This window comes from Nerophis lumbriciformis, linkage group LG32, assembly GCF_033978685.3.
Source record: "Nerophis lumbriciformis linkage group LG32, RoL_Nlum_v2.1, whole genome shotgun sequence".
Taxonomy (NCBI): Eukaryota; Metazoa; Chordata; class Actinopteri; order Syngnathiformes; family Syngnathidae; genus Nerophis; species Nerophis lumbriciformis.
In genome coordinates this window covers 22428220-22444920 of record NC_084579.2, presented here as the reverse complement: position 1 = coordinate 22444920, position 16701 = coordinate 22428220, and positions in this window count along the sequence as shown.

The window sequence follows — 16701 nt, the reverse complement described above, 5'->3', positions numbered from 1 at the left end:
TTTTTTTGCTTTTTTCGCATTATCTCAGGAATTGAAGAACATTACTGTCATATTGAGTAAAAAAATACTTTTTGTGTTTGCAAGCCTTAAGAAAGCATATGTTTCGAGTAAAACTCACAAGAATGCATTATTTCAGGCAATATTAGCTCATTTTTATGAGTAGTTTAGGAGTTATGTTTAATTTACTGTCATATTGAGTGTACATTGTCATGGTGAAAAAAAACTAATTTTTGTAATTGCAAACCTTTCAAACACAACTGATTCTAGTAAAACATACATTGATTCAATATTACAGGCATTTTTACACATTTTGCATGTTTGGTTTAGAAATTATAATGGAATACATTTGTTTTTGCTTTTTTCGTATTATCTCAGGATTTTTAGAACATTACCGTCATATTGAGTAAAAGACTCCTTTTATGTTTGCAAGATTTAAAAAAGCATATGTTTTGAGTAAAACTCCCAAGATTGCATTATTTCAGGCATCAATCAATCGTAGGCTCTCCCAAGACAAATAGGTCCCAGGTGAGGGGTCAGACAAAGAGCAGCTCAAAGACCTTTATGAAAAGTACAAATCGAGGTCCTAGATTTTTCTTCGCCCGGACGCGGGTCACCGTGGCTCCCCTATGGAGCCAGGCCCAGAGGTGGGGCATGATGGCGAGCGCCTGTTGGCTGGCTCAGCTCAATGAAGCAACGTGGTTCCCTCCACCAATGGGCTCACCACTCATGGGCTGGGTTATAGAGGTCGGGTGCAGTGTGAGCTGAGCGGCAGCCGAAGGCAGGGCACAATTGGCGGTCCGATCATCGGCTACATAAGCTAGCTCTTCTGACGTGAAATGTCACCTCGCTGGGAGGGAAGGAGCCTGAGCTGGTGTGCGAGGTGGAGAAGTTCCGGCTAGATATAGTTGGACTCACTTCGACGCACAGGAACCTGTTCTCTCGAGAGGGTCTGGACTCTCTTCCACTATGGCGTTGCAAGCAATGAGAGGCTGGGGTGGCAATTCTTGTTGTCCCCCCGGCTCAAAGACAAGAGTATGGGGTATCGGACTGTCTGATTGTGGCGGGTCGCTCCCTGTATGATCAGTGTAAGGCATCCTTTTGTCACCGATTCTGTTGTTAACTTTTATGGACAGAATTGCAGTCATGGCGTTGAGGGGATCTGGTTTGGTGGTTGCAGGATTAGGTCTCTGCTTTTTGCAGTTGATGTGGTCCTGATGGCTTCAACTGGCCAGGATCTCCAGCTCTCATTGGATGGCCGAGTATGAAGCGACTGGGATGAGAATCAGCACCTCCACGTCCGAGTCAATGGTTCTCACCCGGTAAAGGGTGGGGTGCCATTTCCAGGTTGAGGAGGCGATGGCACATACTAGATGGCCCCAAGTGGAGGAGTTCAAGTACCTAGGAGTCTTGTTCACGAGTGAGGGAAGAGTGGATCATGAGATCCACAGGCGAATCGGTGCGGCGTCTTCAGTAATGAGGACGCTATATCGATCCATTGTGGTGAAGAAGGAGCTGAGCCAGAATTAAAAGCTCTAAATTTACCGGTCGATCTACATTCTCATCCTGCACCTATGGTCATGGTTATGACCGAAAAGACAAGATCCCGGGTACAAGCGGCCAAATTGAGTTTCCTCCGCCGGGTGGCGGGTCTCTCCCTTAGAGATAGGATAAGAAGCTCTGTCATCCGGGAGGAACTCAGAGTAAAGCGCTGCTCCTCCACATTGAGAAGAGCCAGATGAGGTGGTTCGGGCATCTGCTCAGGATGCCACCCGAACGCCTCCCGAGGGAGGTGTTTAGGGCAAGTCCGACCGGCAGGAGGCCACGGGGAAGACCCAGGACACATTGGGAAGATTATGTCTCCCGGCTGGCCTGGGAACGCCTCAGGATCCCCCGAGAAGAGCTGGAAGAAGTGGCTGGGGAGATGGAAGTCTGGGCTTCTCTGTTTAGGCTGCTGCCCCCGCAACCCGACCTCGGTTAAGCGGAAGAAAATGGATGGATTTAGTAACGACAACAAAAAATGCCCATCCATCCTTTTTTCTACCGCTTATTCCCTTTTGGGGTGGCAGGGGGCGCTGGAGCCTATCTCAGCTACAATCGGGCGGAAGGCGGTGTACACCTCAGTCGCCACCTCATCGCAAAAAATGATTCTAGTAAAACTCACATTGATACAATTTTACAGGTATTTTTAGACATAATGCATGTTTGGTTTTGGAATTATGTTTATATAACTTTCATATGTATTATGACAGTTATACTGTCATCTTGAGTAAAACTAACTTGTGTCTTTACAAATATTACAAACTATGTTTTTCCAGTAAAACTAACAAAAATAATGTTTTCCAGGCATTATTAGACATTTTTCATGTGTGGTTTAGGAAATATGTTTAAATAACTGTCATATTGAATGTGGCAGTTATACTGTTATTATGTGTAAAACCAAATTTTTGTATTTGCAAACCTTACAAAAACAACTGATTCTAGTAAAACTCACATAGATTCAATATTACAGGCATTTTTAGACATTTCACATGTTTGAATACATTTTTATTGCTTTTTTTCGTTAGGGCAAGTCCAATCGGCAGGAGGCCACGGGGAAGACCCAGGACACATTGGGAAGACTATGTCTCAGGCTGGCCTGGGAACGCCTCGGGATCCCCCGAGAAGAGCTGGACAAAGTGGCTGGGGCTTCTCTGCTTAGGCTGCTGCCCCCGCAACCCGACCTCGGATAAGCGGAAGAAAATGGATGGATTTAGTATGACAGTTATACTGTCATATTGAGTAAAAAAACTATTTTTCATAGATTCAATATTACAGGCATCTTTAGATGGATTGCATGTTTGGTTTTGGAGATATGTTTATACAACTTTCATATTTAGTATGACAGTTATACTGTCATATTGAGTAAAAAAAAAAAAACTTGTGTCTGCAAACCTTACAAAAGATTATTATTCTAGTAAAACTAACAAAGATACATTTTTCCAAGCATTATTAGCATTTGTTGTTTTGTAGTTATAATGCTTGCGTTGAGAGGCGACGGGCTCGGGTGGCAATTCTTGTTGCCCCCCGGCTCAAAGCCTGCACGTTGGAGTTCAACCCAGTGGACCAGTGGGTAGCTTTCCTCCGCCTTCGGGTGGGGGGACGGGTCCTGACTGTTGTTTGGCCTTACGCGCCAAACGGCAGCTCAGAGTACCGTATTTTCCGCACCATTAGCCGCACCTAAAAACCACAAATTTACTCAAAAGCTGACAGTGCGGCTTTTAACCCGGTGCGCTTTATATATGGATTAATATTAAGATTCATTTTCATAAAGTTTCGGTCTCGTAACTACGGTAAACAGCCGCCATCTTTTTTCCCGGTAGAACAGGAAGCGCTTCTTCTTCTACGCAAGCAACCGCCAAGGTAAGCACCCGCCCCCATAGAACAGGAAGCGCTTCTTCTTCTACTGTAAGCAACTACCCGCCCGCGTAGAAGAAGAAAAAGCGCGCGGATATTACCGTACGTTTCATTTCCTGTTTACATCTGTAAAGACCACAAAATGGCTCCTACTAAGCGACAAGGATCCGGTTCATGAAAAGACGCAATCTCTCCATCCGCACACGGATTACTATTTCACAGCAACTGATATTCCTGTGAACCGCACTGTGGATACTGTGGATACAACGGGAGCACGTACGGTGAATATTCGCACCACAGGGAATGAGAAGTCGTCCTTCACTGTGGTTCTAGCTTGCCATGCTAATGGCCTGAAACTTCCACCCATGGTGATATTCAAAAGGAAGACCTTGCCAAAAGAGACCTTTCCAGCCGGCGTCATCATAAAAGCTAACTCGAAGGGATGGATGGATGAAGAAAAGATGAGCGAGTGGTTAAGGGAAGTTTACGCGAAGAGGCCGGGTGGCTTTTTTCACACAGCTCCGTCCATGTTGATATACGACTCTATGCGCGCCCACATCACAGATGGTGTCAAAAAACAAGTGAAGCACACAAATACAACACTCGCCGTCATTCCGGGTGGATTAACCAAATAACTCCAACCGCTGGATATTGGTGTCAACAGGGCATTCAAATCACGACTGCGAACGGCGTGGGAACAATGGATGACCGAAGGCGAACACACCTTCACTAAGACAGGCAGACAGCGCCGGACGACATACGCCAACATTTGCCAGTGGATCGTAAATGCCTGGGCAGATATTTCGGTCACAACTGTGGTCCGAGCTTTCCGGAAGGCAGGATTCACAGAACTGCTGAACAGTGACACTGACTCCGATGACTTCGACGAGACGGAACCGGCCATTTTGGATCCCACATTTGCCCAACTTTTCAATTCGGACACCGAAGACGAAGAATTCGAAGGATTTACGAATGAAGAATAACTTCAGAAGGTGAGCGCTATGTTTATTTTGTGTGTTGTGACATTAACGTTCGAGCAACATTATGTTGCTATTGCTCTGCACTATTTTGAATTGTACTATGTTTGTGATTGCACATTTGCGTACATTTTGGGACAGAGTTGTTAGAACGCTGGTTTTTAATATATTATTAAAGTTTGACTGACCTATCTGACTGTTTTTTTGACATTCCCTTTAGCGCAGCGTAGGCGCGGCTTATAGTCCGGGGCGGCTTATAGGTGGACAAAGTTTTGAAATATGCCATTCATTGAAGGTGCGGCTAGTAATCCGGTGCGCCTTATAGTGCGGAAAATACGGTACCCACCCTTTTTGGATTCACTCGAGGGAGTACTGGAAAGTGCTCCACCGGGTGATTCCCTCGTTCTACTGGGGGCCTTCAACGCTCATCTTGGCAACAACAGTGAAAACTGGAGAGGCGTGATTGGGAAGAATGGCCGCCCGGATCTGAACCCGAGTGGTGTTTTGTTATTGGACTTTTGTGCTCGTCACAGATTGTCAATAACAAACACCAAGTTCAAACATAAGGGTGTCCATATGTGCACTTGGCACCAGGACACCCCAGGCCGCAGTTCCATGATCGATTTTGTAGTTGTGTCATCGGATTTGCGGTCTCATGTTTTGGACACTCGGGTGAAGAGAGGGGTGGAGCTTTCTACCGATCACCACCTGGTGGTGAGTTGGCTGCGATGGTGGGGGAAGATGCCTGACAGACCTGGCAGGCCCAAACGCATTGTGAGGGTTTGCTGGGAACGCCTCCGGAAGAACTTTGAACATGTCACGAGGGAGGCGCTGGACATTGAGTCTGAGTGGACCATGTTCCGTGCCTCTCTTGTCGAGCCGGCTGATTGGAGCTGTGGCCGCAAGGAGTTTGGTGCCTGTCGTGGCGGTAATCCTAGAACCCGCTGGTGGACACCAGCAGTGAGGGATGCCGTCAAGCTGAAGAAAGAGCCTATCGGGTCCTTTTGGCTCATGGGACTCCAGAGGCAGCCGACAGGCCAAGCGAAGTGCGACTTCAGCGGTCGCAGAGGCAAAAACTCGGACATGGGAGGAGTTTGGAGAAGCCATGGAAAACGACTTCCAGACGGCTTCGAAGCGATTCTGGACCACCATCCGCCGGCTCAAGGGGGGGGGAGCAGTGCACTGTAACACCGGTATGGTGAGGATGGTGCGCTGCTGACCTCTACTGCAGCTGTTATTGATCGGTGGAGGGAATACTTCGAAGACCTCCTTAATCCCACCAACATGTCTTCCTATGAGGAAGCAGTGCCTGGGGAATCTGTGGTGGGCTCTCCTATTTCTGGGGCTGAGGATGCCAAGGTAGTTAAAAAGCTCCTCAATGGCAACGCCCTGAGGGTGGATGAGATCCGTCCGGAGTTCCTTAAGGCTCTGGATGCTGTGGGGCTGTCTTGGTTGACAAGACTCTGCAACATCGCGTGGACATCGGGGGCGGTACTTCTGGATTGGGAGATCGGGGTGGTGGTTCCTCTCTTTAAGAAGGGGAACCAGAGGGTGTGTTTCAACTATCGTGAGATAACATTCCTCAATCTTCCCGGTAAGGTCTATTCATGTGTACTGGAGAAGAGGCTAGATAGATAGTCGAACCTCGGATTCAGGAGGAACAGTGTGGTTTACGTCCTGGTCGTGGAACTGCAGACCAGCTTTATACTCTCGGCAGGGTCCTTGAGGGTGCATGGGAGTTTGTGCTTTATGGACTTGGAGAAGGCATTCGACCATTTACCCCTGCAAGTCCTGTGGGGAGTGCTTAGAGAGTATGGGGTAACGGACTGTCTTATTGTGGCGGTTCGCTCCCTTTGCAAGAGTCAGAGCTTGGTCCGCATTGCCGGCAGTAAGTCGGACCCGTTTCCAGTGAGGGTTGGACTCCGCCAAGGCTGCCCTTTGTCACCGATTCTGTTCATAACCTTTATGGACAGAATTTCTAGGCGCAGTCAGGGCGTTGAGGGGATCCGGTTTGGTGTCTGCAGGATTAGGTCTCTGCTATTTGCAGATGATGTGGTCCTGATGGCTTCATCTGGCCAAGATCTTCAGCCCTCACTGGATCGGTTCGCAGACGAGTGTGAAGTGACTGGGATGTGAATCAGCACCTCCAAGTCCGAGTCCATGGTTCTCGCCCGGAAAAGGGTGGAGTGCCATCTTCGGGTTGGGGAGGAGATCTTGCCCCAAGTGGAGGAGTTCAAGGACCTCAGAGTCTTGTTCACGAGTGAGGGAAGAGTGGATCGTGAGATTGACAGGCGGAACGGTGCGGCGTCTTCAGTAATGCGGACGCTGTATTGATCCGTTGTGGTGAAGAAGGAGCTGAGCCGGAAGGCAAAGCTCTCGATTTACCGGTCGATCTACATTCCCATCCTCACCTAAGGACAAAATCACGGGTACAAGCGGCCGAAATGAGTTTCCTCCGCCGGATGGCGGGGCTCTCCCTTAGAGATAGGGTGAGAAGCTCTGTCATCCGGGAGGAGCTCAAAGTAAAGCCATTGCTCCTCCATTTCGAGAGGAGCCAGATGAGGTGGTTCGGGCATCTGGTCAGGATGCCACCCGAACGCCTCCCTAGGGAGGTGTTTCGGGCACGTCCGACCGGTAGGAGGCCCAGGAAGACCCAGGAAACGGGGAAGCTTATCTCTCCCGGCTGGCCTGGGAACGCCCCAGGATCCCCCGGGAGGAGCTGGACGAAGTAGCTGGGGAGAGGAAAGTCTGGGCTTCCCTGCTTAGGCTGCAGCCCCCGCGGCCCGACCTCGGATAAGCGGAAGAAAATGGATGGCTGGATGGATGGAGTTATGTTTAAATAACTGTCATAAAGAGTAAAACCTCATTTTTGTATTTGTAAACCTTACCAAAACAACTGATTTTAGTAAAACTCACACAGATTCAATATTACAGGCATTTTTAGATATTTTGCTTATTTGGTGTAGGAATTATGATGGAATACATTGTTTTTGCTTATTTCGCATTATCTCAGGATTTTAAGAAATTTACTGTCATATTGAGGAAAACAAATACTTTTTGTGTTTGCAAGCCTTAAAAAAGCATATGTTTCGAGTAAAACTCACAAGAATGCCTTATTTCAGGCATTATTAGCCATTTTTTATGTGTAGTTTAGGCATACTTGCCAAGCCTCCTGGATTTTCCAGGAGACTCCCGAAATTCAGCGCCTCTCCCGAAAACCTCCCGGGACAAATGTTCTCCCGAAAATCTCCCGAAATTCAGGCTGATCTGAGTGAGGACAGCCTGTATTCATGTCTGCTTTCGCACGATATAAACAGCATGCCTGACCAATCACGTTATAACTGTAGAATGATCGAGGGCGAGTTCTTGGTTTCTTATGTGGGTTTATTGTTAGGTAGTTTCATTCACGTCCTCCCAGCGCGGTAACAACACAAAACAACAGCAGTCACGTTTTCGTCTACCGTAAAGCAGTTTGTCTGCCGTAAACAGCAATGTTGTGACACTCTTTAAACAGGGCAATACTGCCATCAACTGTACATGCATATGTGACAATAACATCCAGGGCTTTTAGAGAGTGCAGTGCACAACTGCGCACACAACAAGGAGACGAAGCAGAAGAACACGGAAGATACAGCCATGGCGACGCCGACGACGAGTAAGATGAAGAAACACGCTTATAAGTTCCAAGCCGCAGCTGCGATTGGACCTGGATAGCATCCGGGAAGAAGTAGTGGAATACCAAGTGCTTGGCAGTGAAGATCTTCCTCAGGAAGCAAAGATTGACCGGTTTTTGGCCATGCTCGGGAGGGATGGAAAATTCCAGACTCTCGTGCATTTGATGAAAGCACTTTTGTGCGTGCCACACAGCAATGCATCATCAGAGAGGGTGTTCAGCATGGTTATAAAAATTGTGACAGAGAATAGAACAAGGATGGACAATTCAACCCTTAACTCAACAATGAGTAGATGAGTGTTATGTGTGTGTATATGTGTAAATAAATGAAAACTGAAATTCAAGTATTTATTTATATATATATATATATATATATATATGTCTTATATCTCCTGATGATTGAGGGAACCCCTCATGAAACAGGCCTGTAGAGATGAAGTAGTCTTGTGATTTTTTCCCCCACACATACATATATATATATATATATATATATATATATATATATATATATATATATATATATATATATATATATATATATATATATATATATATATATATATATATATGTATATATATATATATATATATATATATATATATATATATATATATATATGAAATACTTGACTTAGTGAATTCTAGCTCTAAATATACTCCTCCCCTCTTAACCACGCCCCCACCCCACCCCCGACCATGCCTTCCCCACCCCACCCCCGACCATGCCTTCCCCACCCCCACCTCCTGAAATCGGAGGTCTCAATGTTGGCAAGTATGAGTTTAGGAGTTTTGTTTAAATAACTGTCATAGTGAGTGTGGCAGTTACACTGTCATATTGAGTAAAAAAAAACTAACTTGTGTCTTTGCAAACCTCACAAAAGAAAACGTTTCTAAAAAAAATCACAAAGATACATTTCTTCATGCATTATTAGACATTTTTCATGTGTGGTTTAGGAGTTATGTTTAAATAACTGTCATATTGAGTGTGGCAGTTATACTGTCATTATGTGTAAAACCTAATTTTGTATTTGCAAACCTTATAAAAACAACTGATTCTAGTAAAACATAGATTCAATTTTACAGGCATTTTTAGACATTTTACATGTTTGGTTTAGGAGTTGTTTTTGAATACATTTTTTATTGCTATTTTCGTTAGGGCAAGGCAGGAGGCCACGGGGAAGACCCAGGACACATTGGGAAGACTATCATTCAAGTACCTTGGGGTGTGGGTGGACAATAAGCTGGACTGGACTGTTAACACAGGCCACTTGTACAGGAAAGGACAGAGCTGTACTTCCTGAGGCGGCTGTCCTTTGTCCCACACGCCATTAGACTGTACAACTCTTCTCTGGGGGGAGGGGGGCTACTAGGATGACAGGGGATTCAAATCAATAAGAGTGCAATATTTTTTCAAAACATGGTCACTACTGCCTAGTTTCTCTTGTTATATTCTTATTTTACTGTTATATTTTTATTCTCATTGTTGCTTTTTATTTTTATTCTATTGTAATATGTTTCTATTTTGTTTCAATTTATACCCCCATTATTTACTTTTCACTTTTTACAATTTTGTACACTACTGCTGGAATTTAAATTTTCCTGAGGGAACTCTCCTGAAGGAATCAATAAAGTACTATCTATGTATCTATCTATTTATGTCTCCTGGCTGGCCTGTAAATGCCTCGGGATCCCCCGAGAAGAGCTGGACAAAGTGGCTGGGGAGAGGAAAGTCTGGGCTTCTCTGCTTAGGCTGCTGCCCCCGCAACCTGACCTCGGATAAGCAGGAAGAAAATGGATGGATTTAGTATGACAGTTATACTGTCATATTAAGTAAAAAACTAACTTGTGTCTTTGCAAACATTACAAAATATATTTTTTCTAGTAAAACTCAAAAAGATACATAACTCAAGGCATTATTAGCCATTTTGCATGTGTGGTTTAGGACTTATGTTTAAATAATCGTCAGATTGAGTGTGACAGTATACTGTCATAGTGAGTAAAACCCATATTTTGTAATTGCAAACCTTATGAAAACAAATGATTCTACTAAAACTCACATGGATACAATATTACAGGCATTTTTAGACATAATGCATGTTTGGTTTTGGAGTAATGTTTATATAACTTTCATATTTTGTATGACAGTAATACTGTCATATTGAATAAAAAAAACTAACTTGTATCTGTACAAACCTTAAAAAATATATTTTTTTCCCAGTAAAACTCAAAAAGAGACATTTCTCCAGGCATTATTAGCCATTGTGCACATGTGGTTTAGGAGTTATGTTTAAATAAATGTCAAATTGAATGTGGCAGTTATACTGTTATTATGAGTAAAACCTAATTTTTGTAAATGTTAACCTTACCACAATACCTGATTCTGGTAAAACTCACATAGATTCAATATTACAGGCATTTTTTTAGACATTTTACATGTTTGGTTTAGAGTTGTGTTTGAATACATTTGTATTGCTTTTGTCATTAGGGCAAGTCCGACGGGCAGGAGGCCGCGGGGAAGACCCAGGACACATTGGGAAGACTATGTCTCCCGGCTGGGCTGTCGAACGCCTCGGGATCCCCCGAGAAGAGCTGGACGAAGTGGTTGGGGATAGGGAAGTCTGGGCTTCTCTGCTTAGGCTGCTGCCCCTGCAACCGGACCTCGGATAAGCGGAAGAAAATGGATGGATTTAGTATGACAGTTATACTGTCATATTAAGTAAAAAAAACTAACTTACAAAATATATTTTTTCTAGTAAATCTAACAAAGATACATTTCTCCAAGCATTATTAGTCATTTTGCATTTGTTGTTTAGGAGTAACTGTCATAGTGAGTAAAACCTAATTTTTGTATTTGCAAAAACCTTACAAAAACAACTGATTCTAGTAAAACTCACATGGATTCAATATTGCAGGCATTTTTAGACATGATGCATGTTTGATTTTGGAGTTGTGTTTATATAACTTTCATATTTAGTATTACAGTAATACTGTCATATTGAGTAATAAAAACTAACTTGTGTCTTTACAAACCTTACAAAATATTTTTTTCCTGCAAAACTCACAAAGAGACATTTCTCCAGGCATTATTAGCCATTTGGCATGTGTGGTTTAGGAGTTATGTTTAAATAACTGTCAGATTGAGTGTGACAGTATACTGTGAGTAAAACCCATTTTTTGTATTTGCAAACCTTACAAAAACAACTGATTCTAGTAAAACTCACATGGATACAAAATTACAGGCATTTTTAGACATAATACATGTTTGGTTTTGGAGTGATGTTTGGCGCAGTGGAAGAATGGCTGTGCGCGACCCGAGGGTCCCTGGTTCAATCCCCACCTAGTACCAACTTCGTCATGTCCGTTGTGTCCTGAGCAAGACACTTCACCCTTGCTCCTGATGGGTGCTGGTTAGCGCCTTGCATGGCAGCTCCCTCCATCAGTGTGTGATGGGTAAATGTGGAAGTAGTGTCAAAGCGCTTTGAGTACCTTGAAGGTAGAAAAGCACTATACAAGTACAACCCATTTATTTATTTATTTATTTATTTATATATAGTATGACAGCTATACTGTTATATTGAGTAAAAAAACTAACTTGTGTCTTTACAAACCTTACACAATATATTTTTTCTAGTAAAACTCACAGAGATACATTTCCCCAGGTATTATTAGCCATTGTGCATGTGTGGTTTAGGAGTTATGTTTAAAGAAATGTCAAATTGAATGTGGCAGGTATACTGTCATGAGTAAAACCTCATTTTTGTAATTGTAAACCTTACCAAAATACCTGATTCTGGTAAAACTCACATAGATTGAATATTACATGCATTTTTAGATGGATTGCTTGTTTGGTTTTGGAGTTATGTTTTTACAACTTTCATATTTAGTATGACAGTTATACTGTCATATTGAGTAAAAAAAAACAACTAACTTGCGTCTTTGCAAACCTTACAAAAGATCATTATTCTGGTAAAGACTTAGACTTTCTTTTTATTGTCATTCAAATTTGAACTTTACAGCACAGATAACACAATTTCGTTACATAAGCTAATGGTGTGCAGGATAAAAAAACAATAAGGTGCATATATAAATAAATATAAATAATAAATAAATATATATATAAAATAAATAAATATACTTAAATATATATATATAAATAAAAAGATTACTGTGCAGATAAAAAAGCTCCTCGGTGGCAAGGCCCCGGGGGTGGATGAGATCCGCCCGGAGTTCCTTAAGGCTCTGGATGCTGTAGGGCTGTCTTGGTTGACAAGACTCTGCAGCATCGCGTGGACATCGGGGGCAGTACCTCTGGATTGGCAGACCGGGGTGGTGGTTCCTCTCTTTAAAAAGGGGAACCGGAGGGTGTGTTCTAACTATCGTGGGATCACACTCCTCAGCCTTCCCGGTAAGGTCTATTCAGGTGTACTGGAGAGGAGGCTACGCCGGATAGTCGAACCTCGGATTCAGGAGGAACAGTGTGGTTTTCGTCCTGGTCGTGGAACTGTGGACCAGCTCTATACTCTCGGCAGGGTCCTTGAGGGTGCATGGGAGTTTGCCCAACCAGTCTACATGTGCTTTGTGGACTTGGAGAAGGCATTCGACCGTGTCCCTCGGGAAGTCCTGTGGGGAGTGCTCAGAGAGTATGGGGTTTCGGACTGTCTGATTGTGGCGGTCCGCTCCCTGTATGATCAGTGTCAGAGCTTGGTTCGCATTGCCGGCAGTAAGTCGGACACGTTTCCGGTGAGGGTTGGACTCCGCCAAGGCTGCCCTTTGTCACCGATTCTGTTCATAACTTTTATGGACAGAATTTCTAGGCGCAGTCAAGGCGTTGAGGGGATCCGGTTTGGTGGCTGCAGGATTAGGTCTCTGCTTTTTGCAGATGATTTGGTCCTGATGGCTTCATCTGGCCAGGATCTTCAGCTCTCACTGGATCGGTTCGCAGCTGAGTGTGAAGCGACTGGGATGAGAATCAGCACCTCCAAGTCCGAGTCCATGGTTCTCGCCCGGAAAAGGGTGGAGTGCCATCTCCGGGTTGGGGAGGAGATCTTGCCCCAAGTGGAGGAGTTCAAGTACCTTGGAGTCTTGTTCACGAGTGAGGGAAGAGTGGATCGTGAGATCGACAGGCGGATCGGTGCGGCGTCTTCAGTAATGCGGACGCTGTATCGATCCGTTGTGGTGAAGAAGGAGCTGAGCCGGAAGGCAAAGCTCTCAATTTACCGGTCGATCTACGTTCCCATCCTCACCTATGGTCATGAGCTTTGGGTTATGACCGAAAGGACAAGATCACGGGTACAAGCGGCCGAAATGAGTTTCCTCCGCCGGGTGGCGGGGCTCTCCCTTAGAGATAGGGTGAGAAGCTCTGCCATCCGGGGGGAGCTCAAAGTAAAGCCGCTGCTCCTCCACATCGAGAGGAGCCAGATGAGGTGGTTCGGGCATCTGGTCAGGATGCCACCCGAGCGCCTCCCTAAGGAGGTGTTTAGGGCATGTCCGACCGGTAGGAGGCCACGAGGAAGACCCAGGACACGTTGGGAAGACTATGTCTCCCGGCTGGCCTGGGAACGTCTCGGGATCCCCCGGGAGGAGCTGGACGAAGTGGCTGGGGAGAGGGAAGTCTGGGCTTCCCTGCTTAGGCTGCTGCCCCCGCGACCCGACCTCGGATAAGCGGAAGAAGATGGATGGATGGATGGAGTACTGGAAAGTGCTCCACCGGGTGATTCCCTCGTTCTACTGGGGGCCTTCAACGCTCATCTTGGCAACAACAGTGAAACCTGGAGAGGCGTGATTGAGAATAATGGCCGCCCGGATCCGAACCCGAGAGGTGTTTTGTTATTGGACTTTTGTGCTCGTCACAGATTGTCAATAACAAACCCCAAGTTCAAACATAAGGGTGTCCATATGTGCACTTGGCACTAGGACACCCTAGGCCGCAGTTCCATGATCGATTTTGTAGTTGTGTCATCGGATTTGCGGTCTCATGTTTTGGACACTCGGGTGAAGAGAGGGGCGGAGCTTTCTACCGATCACCACCTGGTGGTGAGTTGGCTGCGATGGTGGGGGAGGATGCCTGACAGACCTGGCAGGCCCAAACGCATTGTGAGGGTTTGCTGGGAACGCCTCCGGAAGAACTTTGAACATGTCACGAGGGAGGCGCTGGACATTGAGTCTGAGTGGACCATGTTCCGTGCCTCTCTTGTCGAGCCGGCTGATTGGAGCTGTGGCCGCAAGGAGTTTGGTGCCTGTCGTGGCGGTAATCCTAGAACCCGCTGGTGGACACCAGCAGTGAGGGATGCCGTCAAGCTGAAAAAAGAGCCTATCGGGTCCTTTTGGCTCATGGGACTCCAGAGGCAGCCGACAGGCCAAGCGAAGTGCGGTTTCAGCGGTCGCAGAGGCAAAAACTCGGACATGGGAGGAGTTTGGAGAAGCCATGGAAAACGACTTCCAGACGGCTTCGAAGCGATTCTGGACCACCATCCGCCGGCTCAAGGGGGGGCAGCAGTGCACTGTAACACCGTGTATGGTGAGGATGGTGCGCTGCTGACCTCTACTGCAGCTGTTATTGATCGGTGGAGGGAATACTTCGAAGACCTCCTTAATCCCACCAACATGTCTTCCTATGAGGAAGCAGTGCCTGGGGAATTTTTGGTGGTGGGCTCTCCTATTTCTGGAGCTGAGGATGCCAAGGTAGTTAAAAAGCTCCTCAATGGCAACGCCCTGGGGGTGGATGAGATCCGTCCGGAGTTCCTTAAGGCTCTGGATGCTGTGGGGCTGTCTTTGTTGACAAGACTCTGCAACATCGCGTGGACATCGGGGGCGGTACTTCTGGATTGGGAGACCGGGGTGGTGGTTCCTCTCTTTAAGAAGGGGAACCAGAGGGTGTGTTTCAACTATCGTGAGATCACACTCCTCAGTCTTCCCGGTAAGGTCTATTCATGTGTACTGGAGAAGAGGCTACGCCGGATAGTCGAACCTCGGATTCAGGAGGAACAGTGTGGTTTGCGTCCTGGTCGTGGAACTGCAGACCAGCTTTATACTCTCGGCAGGGTCCTTGAGGGTGCATGTGAGTTTGCTTTATGGACTTGGAGAAGGCATTCGACCATTTACCCCTGGAAGTCCTGTGGGGAGTGCTTAGAGAGTATGGGTTAACGGACTGTCTTATTGTGGCGGTTCGCTCCCTTTGCAAGAGTCAGAGCTTGGTCCGCATTGCCGGCAGTAAGTCGGACCCGTTTCCAGTGAGGGTTGGACTCCGCCAAGGCTGCCCTTTGTCACCGATTCTGTTCATAACCTTTATGGACAGAATTTCTAGGCGCAGTCAGGGCGTTGAGGGGATCCGGTTTGGTGTCTGCAGGATTAGGTCTCTGCTATTTGCAGATGATGTGGTCCTGATGGCTTCATCTGGCCAAGATCTTCAGCCCTCACTGGATCGGTTCGCAGACGAGTGTGAAGTGACTGGGATGTGAATCAGCACCTCCAAGTCCGAGTCCATGGTTCTCGCCCGGAAAAGGGTGGAGTGCCATCTCCGGGTTGGGGAGGAGATCTTGCCTCAAGTGGAGGAGTTCAAGGACCTCAGAGTCTTGTTCACGAGTGAGGGAAGAGTGGATCGTGAGATCGACAGGCGGAACGGTGCGTCGTCTTCAGTAATGCGGACGCTGTATTGATCCGTTGTGGTGAAGAAGGAGCTGAGCAGGAAGGTAAAGCTCTCGATTTACCGGTCGATCTACGGTCCCATCCTCACCTATGGTCATGAGCTTTGTGTCATGGCCGAAAGGACAAAATCACGGGTACAAGCGGCCGAAATGAGTTTCCTCCGCCGGGTGGCGGGGCTCTCCCTTAGAGATAGGGTGAGAAGCTCTGTCATCCGGGAGGAGCTCAAAGTAAAGCCATTGCTCCTCCATTTCGAGAGGAGCCAGATGAGGTGGTTCGGGCATCTGGTCAGGATGCCACCCGAACGCCTCCCTAGGGAGGTGTTTCGGGCATGTCCGACCGGTAGGAGGCCCAGGAAGACCCAGGAAGACCCAGGAAACGGGAAGCTTATCTCTCCCGGCTGGCCTGAGAACGCCCCAGGATCCTCCAGGAGGAGCTGGACGAAGTGGCTGGGGAGAGGAAAGTCTGGGCTTCCCTGCTTAGGCTGCAGCCCCCGCGACCCGACCTCGGATAAGCGGAAGAAAATGGATGGCTGGATGGATGGAGTTGTGTTTAAATAACTGTCATAAAGAGTAAAACCTCATTTTTGTATTTGTAAACCTTACCAAAACAACTGAATTTAGTAAAACTCACACAGATTCAATATTACAGGCATTTTTAGACATTTTGCTTATTTGGTGTAGGAATTATGATGGAATACATTGTTTTTGCTTATTTCGCATTATCTCAGGATTTTAAGAACTTTACTGTCATATAGAGGAAACCAAATACTTTTTGTGTTTGCAAGCCTTAAAAAAGCATATGTTTCGAGTAAAACTCACAAGAATGCCTTATTTCAGGCATTATTAGCCATTTTTTATGTGTAGTTTAGGCATACTTGCCAATACTCTTGGATTTTCCAGGAGACTCCCGAAATTCAGCGTCTCTCCCGAAAACCTCCCGGGACAAATTTTCTCCCGAAAATCTCCCGAAATTCAGGCTGATCTGAGTGAGGACAGCCTGTATTCACGTCTGCTT